This window comes from Ursus arctos, unplaced genomic scaffold (genome assembly GCF_023065955.2).
Source record: "Ursus arctos isolate Adak ecotype North America unplaced genomic scaffold, UrsArc2.0 scaffold_23, whole genome shotgun sequence".
Classification (NCBI taxonomy): domain Eukaryota; kingdom Metazoa; phylum Chordata; class Mammalia; order Carnivora; family Ursidae; genus Ursus; species Ursus arctos.
In genome coordinates, this window is record NW_026622908.1 from 14,488,072 (window position 1) to 14,505,510 (window position 17,439).

At 36.7% G+C, this 17,439-nt stretch overlaps 1 pseudogene; it reads left to right on the forward strand.

The window, feature by feature from the left end:
- The first annotated feature begins 11,776 nt into the window (after positions 1 to 11,776).
- On the forward strand, positions 11,777 to 12,637 carry LOC113264931 (RNA transcription, translation and transport factor protein-like; annotated as a pseudogene).
- Positions 12,638 to 17,439: the final 4,802 nt, after the last annotated feature.

Here is a 17,439-nt window from a genome sequence, read left to right on the forward strand (position 1 = left end):
AATGGATTCCCTAATTTCTCTTTCTTCAGTCTCATTGTTTGTGTATAGAAATGCAACTGATTTCTGAGCATTGATTTTGTATCCCGCCACATTACTGAATTGCTCTATAACTTCTAGTAGCTCAGGGGTGGATTCTTTTGGGTTTTCCATATAGAGTATCAAGTCATCTGCGAAGAGAGACAGTTTGACGACTTCTTTGCCGATTTGGATACGTTTTATCCCTTTTTGTTGTCTGATTGCTGTTGCAAGGACTTCTAGTACTATGTTGAATAATAATGGCGAGAGTGGGCATCCTTGTCATGTTCCTTATTTAAGGGAAAGGCTTCCAGCTTTTCCCCATTGAGAATGATATTTGCTGTAGGCTTTTCATAGATGGTTTTGATGAAATTGAGGAATGTGCCCTCTATCCCTACACTCTGAAGGGTTTTAATCAGGAAAGGATGCTGTATTTTGTCAAATGCTTTTTCTGCATCTATTGAGAGAGTCATACGGTTCTTGACTCTTTTCTTGTTGATATGATCTATCACACTGATCGATTTGCGAATGTTGAACCACCCTTGCATCCCAGGGATGAATCCCACTTGGTCATGATGGATAATCCTTTTAATGTACTGTTGGATCCTATTAGCTAGGATCTTGTTGAGAATTTTGGCATCCATATTCATCAAGGATATCAGTCGGTAATTCTTTTTGATGGGGTCTTTGCCTGGTTTAGGGATCAAGGTAATACTGGCCTCATAGAATGAGTTTGGTAGTTTTCCTTCTGTTTCTATTTTTTGAAACAGCTTCAGGAGAATAGGTATTATTTCTTCTTTGAATGTTTGGTAGAATTCCCCGGGGAATCCATCAGGCCCTGGAGTCTTGCTTTTCGGGAGGTTTTTGATAACTGCTTCAATCTCTTCATAATTAATTGGTCTGTTTAAAAAATCAATTTCTTCCTGTTTCAGTCTTGGTAGTTTATAGGTTTCCAGGAAGGCATCCATTTCTTCCAGGTTGTTAACCCCAAAGATGCAGACGTAGTGAAGAGAAAGGCCATATGCATCCCAATGTTCATAGCAGCATTGTCCACAATAGCTAAATTGTGGAAGGAGCCAAGATGCCCTTCAACAGATGACTGGATTAAGAAGATGTGGTCCATATATACAATGAAATATTACTCAGCCATCAAAAAGAATGATTTCTTAACATTTGCTGCAACATGGACGAGACTGGAGGAGATAATGCTAAGTGAAATAAGTCAAGCAGAGAAAGACAATTATCATATTGTTTCACTCATTTATGGAACATAAGAAGTAGGAAGATTGGTAGGAGAAGAAAGGGAAGAAGGGGGTGGTAAACAGAAGGGGGCATGAACCACGAGAGACTATGGACTCTGGGAAAGAAACTGAGGGCTTTGCGGCGGGAGGAATGGGATAGGCTGGTGATGGGTATTAAGGAGTGCACGTATTGCATGGTGCACTGGGCGTTATACACAAGTAATGAATCATGGAACTTTACATCAGAAGCTAGGGATGTACTGTATGGTGACTAACATAATATAAAAAAATATTATTATTAAAAAAAAAAAAAGGAGATAGGCAAGTCCTGAAAGGACTTGGCTTGGTATGGCTGGGTACATGAAGGGGCCATAGAATTCAAAGATTTAATTTATTTATTTGAGAGAGAAAATGACTGAGAGAGAGCACAAGCCAGGGGGAGAGGGAGAAGCAGACTCCTCACTGAACGGGGAGCCTGATGCAGGGCTCGATTCCAGGATCCCAGGATGATGACCTAAGCTGAAGGCAGACGCTTAACCGACTGAGCCACCCAGGCGCCCCTTGGGGCCACTGAATTCAAGCATCTCAGGGCCAGAGGTTAATGACAGGAAACATAATCTCCACCCTACGGAGGCCAGCACAATGCTTCAAATGATAGGTGGGATGAAAGGTAGTTTGGCAGACTCTACTGCCCGGACTTGGAATTGGGTGACAGCATTCTCATTGCCATGAGAATATCAAGACTCAGAGGACAGTAATCATTAGAATTAAGGTGTATACCTCTGTCTCTTAAAGGTACATAACCTCTGTGCTGACAGGATCATTTTAGCAAGGAGAAGAGAGCAAGGGAAACACTTAGGAGAATAGAAAAGAACCCTGTTAAGGAGTTTGGATTTTGAACTTACTGAGAATTTACTTCAAAGTAACTGAATTGGCCAGAAGTTGTTTCTTTTTTACCTAAAGAACCTGAGTTTACATTTCATCTGTGAGATCACTTATTTCTTCCTTACCATTGAACAATCACAATTTACACATGGCAATGGCTACTGGGAAGTCATACATGAGTTAGTAGGAGTGACAGATTATTTAAATCTTTACTACCATAATGAGAAATTATGCAAAAAAAATCAGTAAAACAAATAAAAAAATTAAAAAAAACCCCTCTGTGGCAACAGTGAAATAAACGTACTTCAAAACAGAACAGAATTATATTAATCCTCCAATGTGGTTCACATGATCCCTGACCTCAAAAGATTTTATACTTATTTTCAAATTTAAGAGAATAAGAATGTATTTTGACACATTTTTCCATGTCCCTCAGGCCAATATATTTTTTTCAATTTAGCTCTATAATTTTCATCTTTGCCAAAAAAAAAAAAAACAGTTCTGTATTAGAAAACTAGACATACATTATTAAAATAGATCAATTTTTACTTGAATACCCATTTGGTGATTCAAACAGCATTTCCACTTTCTTATGGATGGTTTTAATTCCTTTATATTGGGTTGTTGACATGCTAATAATATAGGTCATGCCTTTTAATTAGACCCATGATTTCCATATGAACTATATCCAGAAACCAAAGATTCGGAGAGCACTTATAGACAAATGAAAGCACACCAGCTAGAGGACATTTAGGCCTGCTGGGGATGGCATTCCTGGCATCCTGGCATTAATTGTTGCCTAATTATGGCTTTCAATGAGATACAAAATTTGAAAGATGATATAAAAATGGACGGTTTATCTATACTAGTTATTTAGTACCAAACTATTTTTTTTTCTTTTTCTTTTTTACCCACAAGCATTCACTGCCATCTTTCTTTGGAGAAATTACTGTCCCCATGTTGTGTTGCGTAATGGAAAGCAGTGAAGGACGGATGGGAAGCCAGAGTGTGCTACTCACTGCATAGGGCAAGATCTAATTTCTTTATCTCACTACCAAGGAAAGGGGATGAGCTTCTGATCTAAGCCTGTTTAATCATATATTCCCCTCCTGGAATTAAATCTTGAAACAGAAGGATGTAAAGATGAAAAAAAGATTTGGAATTCATTGTATTTAGCTACACCACTATAGCCAGACTATTTCTTTTATGGAAACCATTTCTGTAATTTCTGTTTCCTAGTTTTCTGGAGCTGATTTTGCTTTATCATTTCTCCAACCCTTATGTTGATTCCATGAGGTCCCAATATCCTTTTTGTAAAGTCATTTTGGCAGAAGTTTGTTTGTTTTTCTCCCAAAAGCTTGGTTTCTGTAGTTAGTACATTAAGACAATGGGAGAGAATTTTTGTTACTCCAGAATTGACAGCCAATACAAAGAAGTGAAAATAAAGTGTCCAGGGGTGCCTGGGTGGTTCAGTCGGTTAAGCGTCCGACTAGGGATTTTGGCTCAGGTCATGATCTCATGGGTCATGGGAAAGAGCCCCACATTGGGCTTTCTCTCTCTTTGCCCTTCCCCTCACTTGCACACACAGTCCCATGCATACTCTCTCTCTCTCAAATGAATAAATAGATCTTTAAGAAAATTAAAGAATCCATAAAGAAAGAATCCCTAATCCCCACATTAGAAAAGACCTGCGAACATTTGGCATTACACATTTTCCTCTGGGTTTACTAAAAAACAAACTATCATTCTATGGTCAACTAAACTCCAGTACTTATGCCTTATAGATATTTTTAAGAAAACTGGAGAGGAAAGAACACAAAAGTTGAAAGTGTCTTAGACGTGTGCCCAAATCAAGGTTCATGGTAAAGAGATTTTTATTCCTGGTCATCCTCTCAACTTCACGAAGTGACATAAGAGGGTACTCAAAAAGGATCATTCACAGAGATTAGGGATCTATTTTCATGGTTCCATTTGAGGAGCAAAAAACATTAATATTAAAGGAAAGTAAAGTATAACATCAACACCTCACTTGGAATTGGTAAGAAGTGTGCAGTTCTGGTTAAGACTAGCAGTAGATGCAGCAACTATTCTTGGAATGAGTCATAAATGATGTCAGGAACCAGGACAGGCCCAAATGCTACTTTCAAGAGAAAAAGCAAACTCATAATCTATGCTGAGACCATCACATGAGAATAGATCTGAGAAGGACGAGAGCAACTGTTCTGTGGCCCCATCACCCACATGTGGTAAGCTGCATAAAGTGTTTTCTGTTTTCCCTATTCTTTCTTCCCTAAACAAAGAATCTCTTGTCCAGAGGAGGGGAGACATTGCCTCAGATTCAGGATCCACACACACCTACAAACCAGGGTGACAGGATGAAATGAAGAATAAAAGAGCACTCACTCTTTAAAATAACCAAAGCCTGGCGCATCTTAGTCAGTAGAGCACGTGACTCTTGATCTGCGAGCTGTGACTTTGAGGCCCACGCTGGGTGTAGAGTTTACTTAGAAAAAAGAAAAAATAAAATTCCCCAAACTTGATAGCAACAGAGTAGAGTTAGAAAAATATATATTTTTTTTAATTTTTAAAATTCAATTTAATTAACATATACTGTATTATTAATTTCAGAGGTAGAATTTAGTGATTCATCAGTTGCATACAACACCAAGTGCTCATTACTTCAATTGCTCTCCTTAATGCCCATCACCCAATTACCCCATCCCACTTCCCCTCCAGCAACTCTCTGTTTATTACAGTTAAGAGTCTCTTATAATTTGCCTTCCTCTCTGTTTTCATCTTATTTTTCCTTCCCTTCCCCTAGGTTCATCTGTTTTCTTTCTTAAATTCCACAAATGAGTGAAATCATATGGTATTTACCTTTCTCTGACTGACTTATTTCACTTAGCATAATACTCTCTAGGTCCATCCATATCATTGCAAATGGCAACATTTCATCTTTTTGATGGCTGAGTAATGTTCCACTGTAAATATACAGCATATCTTCTTTATCCACTCATCTGTTGATGGACATCTGGGCTCTTTCTATATTTTGGCTATTGTGGACATTGCTGCTATAAACATTGGGATGTACGTGTCCCTTCAAATCTCTGCTTGTATCCTTTGGATAAATACCTAGTGCAATTGCTGGGTCGTAGGGTAGCTCTATTTTTAACTTCTTGAGGAACCTCCATACTGTATTCCAGAGTGGCTGTACCAGTTTGCATTCCCACCAACAGTGTAAGAGGATTCCCCTTTCTCTGCATCCTCACCAACATCTGTTGTCTCCTGACTTGTTAATTTTAGCCATTCTGACTGGTGTGAGGTGGTATCTCCTTGTGGTTTTGATTTGTATTTCCCTGATGCCAAGTGATGTTGAAGAATTTTTTCATATGTCTGTTGGCCATTTGTATGTCTTCTTTGGAGAAATGTCTGTGCATGTCTTCTGCCCATTTCTTGACTTGATTTTTTGGGTTTTTTTGGATGTTGAGTTTGATAAGGTCTTTATAGATTTTGGGTACTAGCCCTTTAGCTGATAAGACATTTGCAAATATCTTCTCCTATTCCATAGGTTGCCTTTTAGTTTTATTGACTGTTTCCTTTGCTGTGCAAAAGCTTTTTATCTTGATGAAGTCCCAATAGTTCATTTTTGCTTTTGTTTCCCTTGCCCTTGGAGAGGCATCTAGCAAGAAGTTACTGCAGCTGATGTCCAAGAGGTTGCTGCCTTTGTCCTCCTCTAGGATTTTGATGGATACCTGTCTCATTTAGGTCTTTCATCCACTTTGGGTTTATTTTTGTGTATGCTAAGAAAGTGGTCCAGTTTCATTCTTCTGTATGTGGCTGTCCAATTTTCCCAACACAATTTGTTGAAGAGATCATCTTTTTTCCATTCTTTCCTGCTTTGTTGAAGATTAGTTGACCATAGAGTTGAGGGTCTATTTCTGTGCTCTCTATTCTGTTTCATTGATCTACTAACGTTATCTGTTTTTTGTGCAGTACCATACTGTCTTGATGATTACAGCTTTGAAGTCTAGAATTGTGATGCTTTCAGCTTTGGTTTTCTTTTTCAACATTACTTTGACTATTTGAGGTCTTTGTGATTCCATACAAATTTTAGGATAAGATAACATTTAATACAGTTTGAAGTCTAGAATTGTGATGCCTCCAGCTTTGGTTTTCTTTTTCAACATTACTTTAGCTATTTGAGTTATTTGTGGTTCCATACAAATTTTAGGATAAGGTAACATTTAAATTTGCTATGAGATTAGAGTTTTGGATTTTTAATACAATAAGGTAAAGATAAAACTATAGGCTCTGCCTGGAATAATTTTAATGAACAGAGTAAAATGATTCAATGAAACAGAATTGAACAATAACAACTGTTTAGAAAGTTATACACTTCTTTAACAGAATCCCAACCAATATACTATGCTGACAGTCATTCAGTCCACAGAGTGATCTTTCTTACCAAAAAAAAAAAAAAAAAAAAAAAAAAAAAATCCTTTGTTTCTGTTGCCTACAGGATAGAGCACGATGTTCTTTAAAATCTTTCTTAACCTGCCCTATCTACACTTACAATACATATCTTAAGATCTATTGTACAAACTTTTATTACCCAGACATACTGTCTTTAATGATGCTTTGCCTTACATATGCCTTTCTTTGGACATAATGGATATAAATTATAAATCTAAAAAAAAAAAAAAGATTCCACCATGGTTAAAATTGAAGTATTCTGTAGGTCATATTGGTATTTGAAGTCTTGAAAGAATCTTGCTGATATAAGTACTTTGAATACTTAATGTACTGAGTTGATAAGATTAAAAAGGCACTGTTAAAGTTGTGAGAAGCAAAAAAAAAAGGGCATATTTAATTCACATTTACAAAGGCTTGGTCTTTTTTATAGTTTGCCAAGAAAGATACAGAATCTTTATGATATTTGAAATACTTCCCTGGAATATAATCTCCAGCATCAACTCATATGATGACTGCAAATACTTACTAAAGGTAATCTCTAGAGTAAACATTACATAATGGACATATAAAGTAACTATATTGTAGGGAATTAAAAAAAATTGTGAATGAAACTCACCATATTTATCTTGCTCATCCCACAATTACATAAAATTTTCAAGTTCTTCTATGATCACAAAGTATCAGAATTTCCAGGTACTTGATTATTCACTTCAGGCATACTGATAATAAAATGTTCCTATCAGAGAATCATCACTAAAATATATAAATCCTGATTTAATTAATACGTGGTATAACCTCCCTACCCAACTCCCATTTTCTAACTCTCGCTATGCAAACTACAAATTCCTAGCAACCTCCAATACTGTATATGGAAAAAATAGAATAAATAAAACAAAACAAAATAAAATAAAGTAAAATATATGTAGAATCATGCCTTTTAGATAGTTAAGGTCTAAATGTACATACATTTATGTATCTGACCCACTTTCTACAATGTCAATGAACACATAACTGTATGCATGTATATATAACACATACAAGAATATACTTTAACACAATTTTCAATTTTCTTGGTTTTGTGAAAATATTAAAAGATACTTTTTGAATATGCCAAAATATATCTAATTTGGGTCTTTATTATAGTTGGTTATAAATTTAACAGTTTATTTATGTTCTTAAATAAGCACAAATCATTACCTAAAAAGCAAAAAAAAAAAAAAACCCTAAAACACTAAATTTATTCACAAGAGTCTCAACAGCATAACCTTATGTTTCTTTCCACTGTCTTTCCTGATATTGACTGTGAGCTATCATCTGATTAAATCACCAAAAAAATGTTTATTTCAAAGTTAAGTGTATCAACTACTGGTTTCTGGTTTCAAATCGTTTCCTAGTAAACTGAACTACAGTGACCTTTAAAAAATATATTTAATATCATGTTAACCCATAGAGGCTGTGCTCTGTCTTTTTATTGTTATATCTTGTTAAACCTTGCAGCATCATTCAAAACTAGAGACTTAATAAATGCTGGATAGAAATTTATGTATGTTTTGGTTCTGTTTACTGGATTGTAAGCAATAAATAGCCTTTATAATATTGGCAAATATTGAGAAGGGAAATATTGCTATTTCCAACCTTTTAAAACATGGAAACAGAAAAACAAAAATGTCAAAGTAAAATGAAGATTTTTATTAAATTTAGCTGGAGAAAAGGAAGAATTGATTTTTATTTAATGCTACCTAATAAGGAAATTACCTTCCAGGTTTGATCTTTATTTCTAGAGAATGTTTAGCTATAGTTAAATTCTAGCTAAGTAGGATATTACTGGAGTTAATTATCCACCAATTATTTAAGAGGATTAACAAGCTGGCAAAATATAAATGTATTTCCATAATCAAGGTAAATTGAAAGTAAGTGATGAAGGAAAATAAAATATCTGGTACACTAATGCTTGGATTTGGAGTAACTGGAACATTAGCAACTGTGCACACACAGAAAAAAAATATTCTCAAGAGGATACATACATATACACGCTGTCATCGGGAGAACTGGAACTCAGGCTTTGCTCTTAACATGTCCCTTCCCCTTTTCTGACTTATTGCCCTTTCATCTGTATAGTGATATGGCAGCTCTGCATGTTCCCTTCCTGTCCTAACATAAGGTGTGTGGTGTCACAGAAAGCTATTTGGTCTTTATCCCTGGTTTCTGGCACAGAACTCCCAAAACCCTCGGAACTTTTTGAGTGATTGGATGATAGGAGACGGTTCTAATTAGGCAGCCCTCAGATAGGCGGGGCCCTTAGACAGCTTCAGAATGGGGGCTGCTCTCAAGAAAGATGAAGGTATGATTAAAGAGTTGGAACTTTCAGCCCTATCCCCTGACCTCCAGAAAGAGGAGAGGAGTTAGGGACTGGAAGTGGCATTAATCACCAGTGACCAATGACTCAATCAATCATGCCTATAAAATGAAACCTCTTTTCAAAGAAATAGTAATAACAGGGTTCAGAGAGCTGCTGAGTGGTGAACGCATCGAGATGCTGGCAGAGTGGCACACCTTGAGAGGTCAAGAAGCTCCCTGCCTCCCCTGCATACCTTGTCCTATGTCTCTCTTCCATATGACCATTCCTGACTAGTATCCTTCATAATAAACCAGTAAATGTGTGTTTCGTTGTGTTCTGTGAGTCCTTCTAGGAAACCGTGGAATCCAGAGAAGGGGTTGTAAGAACCTTCAACTTGTAGTCAGCAGGGAAGAAATGTGGGTGGCCTGGATACTCCATTTGTAACCAGTATCTGAAGGATACACTTATGAGGGGACTGAGGGAACGCTTATGGGACTGAGCCTTTGAACTTATGGGGTCTGACTCTAACTCTGGGTACTTAGTGTCAAAATTGAACAAACTAAAATGTTGGACACTCAGTGTCAGAGAATTGGAGCACTGAAGAATAGGTGGTTGGTATCAAAAAACACCCAAACTATGAGTCTTATACTAAGGAAAATATTTTACATGTTTCTGGACTCTTCAGTCACAGACAGCAACTGCCCTTGGAATACACAGGATCCCACACCTCACTACCACCACCTACGTATTTTAGAATATACATGAAGAGGAAGGAGACATTGCATTTTAGGTTGTTTATTTTTTTTTTTTTTCCTCTTTGAACCAGGCATTTTATTGGAAGATCTCCATGAGGGAACTAATTTTAATCCTTTCATTAATACCAAGTTGTGTTTTATTATATTTTTATTATGTGGGGAATTAAAGATGAGAACCAGAAAATTGAGGAAATTTATAAGCAGGAGTAATGGAGTTGCGATTTGGACTTGGCTATGTCTAATGACAGTGCAGTAAAAGGCTATGTGTGGTAAGATAATGGAGTGTTCATTCCACCATTCTCTCTCCTGCCTCAGAAACTGTCCTAAGTCATAGAATATCAAAAAGTATTCCTTTATCTACAAACTCATTTACTCATAGTCATAAACGTCCTTACCTGTTATAAATCAATTGAAAAAGGGTTCTGATTTGATTAACCCAGGGATAGAAAAAAGGCCATTATCCACTTTACATAAATGACAAAAATAGTATTAGGCAGACCCTATACCATATTCCCAAGGAAAGTGTGCCAGATTTTACAATGGAGAAATCTAAATGTAGACTACAGTATGTGTGTTGTATCAGCCATACAGGAGACCAGCCTGAATGGATTTACACTCCTTCATAACATTCCTTTATCACTTAAGCATTTTAAGAGAGGGATCTTAATTATGACCAAATTAAATTATATCATAGGGTAATCAAATGGGTTGGGAGACCCCTGGCTTAAATATACTATTTATCAATTCTAGTACTAATGTCTAATGACTATGGCAATTATCTGCCTTGGAAAACAAATGGGAAATTCAAAAGAATTAATAATTCAAGATTTACCTTTTTTCTTACACTAGGAATCCCTCTCTCTGTTTCTTTCCATGTAATTCACTCTTATTTACCTGGTCCCTTGATATATTTCCCTGTAAATAGCACAACTGATTAAGCTTTAAGGTCAACATCGATGTTATTAGTTTTAAGTATTTCAAGAGAATTATAACCTTTTTTTAAAAATATAATTTTGACAGAATTGCAACTTATTTTGTTTCTTGATTTTTTTTTCCCTTTCAAATGCTAGTTTTCCATACTTTTGCCTTTTTCCCCTTGTTAGTCATTTTGGGCACAGTCAATAAGGCAGCTCTGGATAAAGAGGATGATGGTAACCCTAAATAACTCTGGAGAGTTTTCTTCATTTCCCAGTCATCTGTCAAATACGGAGCCATCTTGTAATGATGTGCCAACTCATCTTAATAGAAGCATTAGTGTTGTAAATAAAAATGCCTAATTAAGCTGATTTTTTTTTACTCTTATAACCAGTTAGTAACTAAGCACTAAATATACACTTTTATATTTAGTGCTAAATTTTTTAAAGTATAATGAACGTACAGAGGTAAATTAAAAATGAATAAAGGCAAATCGTAAACACACTAAGAATATATTACCTGTTTATACTATCAAAGAAATGTGTACTAAAACAACACTGAGTTAACAATATTAAAATAAAAAATACTAGGGGCGTCTACGTGGCACAGTCAGTTACGCAATCAACTCTTGTTTTCAGCTCAGGTCATGATCTCAGGGTCGTGAGATGGAGCCCTGCATTGGGCTCTGTTCAGCCAGGAGTTGGCTTGAGATTCTCTCTCCCTCTGCCCCTCCCCCCTGTGCTCTATCCCTCTCCTTTCCTCTGCCCCTCCTGATCATGTTCTCTCTAAAATAAATAAATAAACCTTCTGAAAAAAAAATACTATCAATAATTATATTTATAATGCCCATTGCAAAAAGTTGCAATAAAATTGAAGAGTATATATAGTACTACTGATACTGTAAAGTTGTGTAAACTTTTCAAAAACAACAAAGCACTATATGGCAATAGTCATAAAAACATTTCCCCATGCATTTTATTATACGCTTGTAACTCAACAGAACTCAAAACAGTTAATGCATAGAGATGTTCAACAATGTATTATCTGTTGGCAAAAGGGAAGACAAATGATTGGAAGTTACTGGAGTACACGAAATTAGTGAAATGATGTACTACAACTTATCACTATATATAGTCATTAAATGTATAAGTATTATGAAGACTAACAGGACTAATGGTACCATTTTGGAAAAATCATATTTAAAATATTACAAAATAGCTCTTGCCTCATTGCAGGTGCCTGCGCTGCCTACTCCTCCTGGCCTTGTTTCTCCCGGACAGTCTGGGGGACCAGAGTGGGGACCAGGTTCCGACACATGGCCCTCAAATTACCACAACCCTACTGGCTTCAACTGCAAAGATGAAACAGAATTTAGAAACTTTATTGTTCGCCTTGAAGACCAGAAAATCAGACTCTACAAAATTGAAGACTGAGGTAATTTAGGAAACATCCACAGCAAGGACTGGCCCAAGTTCCTTGAAAATCATCTCTGAGATGTGAACTGTCTTTTCAAGATTTAAGACTGACAAGAAGCAATTGACTGCAAAATACAAGGACTTGTACCTGATAATACAAAAAAGGCTGACAATGCAGCTAAAAATGCAGAGCCATTGACCAATTCCTATGTAAAGAATCTCGGTTTTAAGGCTGTTGTAATGGCTTTGGCCAACCTTCTTCAGACTCAGCACCATTACCTGGTAATGCTTAAGGCAATTCGCATTTTGGTACAGGAACTCCTGACAAAGGATGCAGTCACTAAGGCAAATCAAATAAAAGAGGGCATGCCTGTTGCTTTAGACAAACATATTCTTGGTTTTGACACAGGAGATATAGTTCTTAATGAAGCTGCTCAAATTCTGTGGTTGCTGCATATAGAAGAGCTCAGAGGGCTACAGACAAAGATTCATGAAGCCATAGTAGCTGTTCAGGCAATTACTGGTGATCCAAAAACAGAACACAGGCTGGGGCAAGTTGGAAGACAAACATTTTATGATTTCAGCTTCTCACCTACTTAGTACAATTGGGAACCATGTATGCTCTGTCATGTGTTTGGAAGTCAACGGTCACATTTTCGAGGGAAGGATCCTAGAAAATTGACTGTTTCTAGAGATTTACCATCATTGTTTTCTCTTTAATAAAGTTCAGGAAAGTGGGAAAAAGTAAAATGTTACAAAATAATAAAATATATACATAAAATATTGTAATAGATATACAAAAGGATGTAATTATACAGTGATTGCATCTATAGAAGCTTACCACGAACCAGCTGCTGTTCTGAGCCCTTTACCTAGATTATCACAATTAATCCTTACAACATGTTATGGATGTCAATAATATTGACATCCTATTAATCAGATGCTAGCTATTATAGCTGTTAATGTCAAAATGTGAACGAAGCCAATTTCATTTTCACAGCTGTTGGGTTCTTTTTGGGAAAGACTGGTGACTGATTATGACTCTATCTCTCTGTCCTCACAGATTCACTACCGTATGGTATGTTTTAATGAGATTTAAATTTCAGCTTGAATTTTGTTACACATGGAGACACTTATCAATGAGAAGCTATATACACGTATACAAATGTGTAACACAGAAGTTCCACATCCTCTTCTTGTAAAACAGATCAAGTCTCAGTTCTCTTTCTTACAGAACATTGAAATGTCCTTTGAACAGTCCTTTTAGGCAGATGCGACAATACTGTGATGGCAGGTTTAGCAAATCTTCTAGTTTCATCAGGGAAGAATTATCTCTAAGGTATAGGGACACAGGATCCAATCTGAGCCCAAAGCTAAAAGCTCCACTCTAAGGATACAGGGAGTTATTTGGATTTTTTGGGAATGTGTCTATAGAATCTTTATAAACAATCCACATATCTTGACTACCAGAAATTTCTCCACATAAATTATTTCTCTTGTCATTTAGTAGTTAAAGAACAGTCAAGTTAAGACTATATAGTGTAAATTGAAGACCTGTAGTATGTCATTCTGGAGAATGCATAACTGATTAAATAGCTTCAAATACTAAGTAATGGCCCTGAAGAACAGATTGGAACTAACATAGACATATATATTATACAACTTATACTAAAGTGTTTTTAAAGCAACACTTTGCAATTTGGCTTACTAATTATTTTGATTTACAATTATTACTGGGCACATGAATGTACAAAACACAATTACAAACCAAATCCCAGGTTGTTGTAGCAGGGAAGAGGGAGTGTACCTATAACACACAAAGTAATAGAAGAAATCACTCTGCACAGTTTATGGGACTTATAAATCCCTGCTAAAAGTCTTTTTTTTTTTTTAAAGATTTTATTTATTTATTCGACAGAGATAGAGACAGCCAGCGAGAGAGGGAACACAAGCAGGGGGAGTGGGAGAGGAAGAAGCAGGCTCATAGTGGAGGAGCCTGACGTGGGGCTGGATCCCATAACGTCGGGATCACGCCCTGAGCCGAAGGCAGACGCTTAACCGCTGTGCCACCCAGGCGCCCCTAAAAGTCTTCTTTTATTACATCTCTAACTCTGGGGAACTTCGGATGAGGCACTCCAAGTGGCAACTACAGGTATTTTTAGAGAAAACTCTCCTAAGTTTCAGCCTTACACAAAGCTGTACAATGTCTCAGATAAGCCAGAATAAGCAGAACAATACATATACCTGAGAAGCTATTAACAGACAAAGAGATTGGGGTGTCTTCACAATGAGTTGAAGCTCCATTACAAAAAAAAAAAAAAAATAGCCACTTCAAAGCAAAGTGATACAAGAGCCAGATGATTAAAGGATAACTTAGAATTAGGACAAATTTTAGATGAAAGAATCTAGATGTTATCACCTCCTAGCTATTTGGCTTTGCTATATTCCATATGGGTTTCACCAATTCCCTTTTGAGGAAGCATCTTATACCAACTCCCTCATGAGGACCACATGTAAAATACATGTTTGCATTGACTGTAGTTGTAAAATGTGGATCAGTTATTCTCACAGTTCTTTATAGTGCTTTTATTTTCTAATAATTCTTCTGTTGCTAGAGGAAGCATACTTTATGTAACTTCAGTTATTCATTTTTAAAGATTTATTTATTTATTTATTTATTTATTTGAGAGAAAGAGCAAGCATGAGTAGGGGGAGGGGCAGAGAGAGAGAGAGAGAGAGAGAGAAAGAGAATCTCCAGCAGACTTTATGCTGAGCGCAGAGCCTGACGTGAGGCTGGATTTCACGACCCTGAGATCATGACAGGAGCCGAAATCAAGAGTAAGTTTCCCAACCAAATGAGCCACCCAGGCACCATACAGTGATTTTAAATAGCGTTATGTTATGCAATCTCTTCTGTGTTTGAAAGATATATATTTAAATTGCCTCTCATTAAAGGCATCAACATTCTAGGGTCTCCAGAGAGGGACAGACAGGCAGTGTACTCCTTGTACAGTCTTGTTTTTTCAACCTTTTTCCACTTTGGCTCTTCCTATTACTACATGAGTAAGCAAATAATAAGAAAAGTGGCACTCAGCTGGTCAGTCAAAGAGCAGCATTTCAGTAGCCTATGGGGCTTTTCAAAGTTGCACACATCCTGTCTTCTCTCCCTCTTCCAGAGTTTCAGGCTCCTTGCCTCATTCCCACGGGGTGGAGGCACAGGTGAGGTATTATGAAAATCTGAGTTGTCTGTGTTAAGTATTGCAGATTAAATAAGCCTCTAAGCCCTATCTATTCCCACCTCCATCCAGCTGTGTGAGGCAATGCTATGGTCCTGGATTTCTGCCGGACCTCAGTGTCAGCGCTGCCAGGGGCCACAGCTGGCATCCTTGGACTTGCTGGCCTCTATGGCTTGGCTTCACCTTCTACCTGCTTGCCTGCTCTCCCTGCTCTTAATTCTCAAAGTCCGAAGGAGACAGAACAAATATTTTAAATTACGAAGACCTTTCTCTACAGGAGGTCTCATCGGAGGCCTCTTCACCATTGTCTTTTTCTGGACATCCTCTATGGCATGGTGCACAGCTACTGAATGGGGGTAGGGGGTGACATTTTTAAAAAACCTGATTGGGAGGACTGTCGCCAGAAATTAACATCATGTAAATTTAGTTTTTAAATTGTTGACTTTAATGCTCGTTCTATAACATTATCATTTATATCTGAAGATGAAGAGCTTGTAATATTCTTCAGATTAAATGAAGTGTAAGACCAAAAAAAAAAAAAAAAAGAAGAATTTAACTAATTTGATTAAGGAGAAAGTAGTTGGGTTATTTTTTTTGCTTAAAACATTTTTTTCCCATTTATGGAGACATAATAATAATGCTGTTAAAGTTATACTGCCCTATTCTAGTCCATAGAAAAGTTGTGATTTCCCAGAGATTTTTGCACCATTTTATAAAGTTCATGGATGGTTTCCCACTTTATGTTAACTTCATGTTACTTACTGGCAACACAGTGTGGTGTCATGAGCAGAGGATTTCATGCTAAATGCTAGGTTTGGAATCCTGCCTCTGCCACTAATGAGCCTGGAGGAGCTACTTGTTCTTTTTTCTTTTTTTTTGCCTTGGTTATCTCATTTGTAAACTGAGGATACTAATGATCTCTACCTCATGGGGATGTTTTTAGGATTAAATGAGAAAAATGCATGTAAATTGTTTCTCACAAGTAATTCTTAAGTGTATCCACAAATAAATAAAAAGTAAGAACTTCAGAAAACAACTTATGTTCTTGGCTCTGTAGTCGGTGTTGTTAAAGTTACTCCCTCAGTTGGTGTGGTTGCAAAGCACACTTATAACCATATCAAGGAGAATGGCCTTCGTTAATAACATTTAGTAGAGAACACCTCTGCTGTCTTTTAATTCTAAGTACAGAAATATGAAATCAAGCTTGTAGAGTCTTCATATCTCATTGGCATTCCTTTTCTCAACATGGTTCTACAATTCATAAAGTGCTCTACTCAGCAAGTCCAGAAAATGTGAAGCTTCGCCCATTTCTCATTTCAAATATAATTTGTATTTATGAATATGTTTATTTTGGATTTACACTTCATTTTCTTTAAACCAAATCATTTGAATCCTCTTACAAAGCAGACATTATGCAAAATAGAACTATTAGGGACAAAAGTCTAATAAAAAGCATGCAAAGTGAGCCAGGACATCAGAAAGGCTGCCAGACCCCTTTCCTGGGATAGGTGATGATTACAGTGTTCATCACTGAGAAGACACTTCACAGGTTCCTGGCAGTTAAGGCGAGTAATGGGAAAGTTTAGCATATTGTTCTAATTTTCTAAAAAATGATTTAACTAGGACCGTAATAGATAGAAAAGTAGAAAATTGATCAGGTTAGGGTAGGAGTGGGAGTGACTGTCCCCCAGTGAGATTCAATTTTCTCTCCCATACATTGTTTCATCTGAAATTCCAATTTCATAACTTCTTACCATTGTTCAATGGCATCGGTGATGGGGAATTATAGCAATTATCTATTTAGCATTTAGTATGTGTCAGAGACTTAGTGCTACTGCACACAGTTGTGCAGGTATACACCTCAAAACTGGGGTGCTATTCATCTTATAGTCACTATAAATTGTTACATATAATTTTTTGTTCTGACAGGTAGCAGGAAGATGTTCTGAGGAAGGGAAACTTTCCTAACTCACACACATAAACACATATGCACAAAACATCACATAGGAACTAGCTCTGAGCTATGCTTAGATTGTGAAAGATGTTATCCATTATGTCCTTATTGCAACCCTCTCTGAAAGGATAGTGTCCTCATTTCACAAAGAAACTGAGGGTTAGAAAGACCGAAATGTGTCCAAGGTTATAGAACTAGTTACTAACAAACCC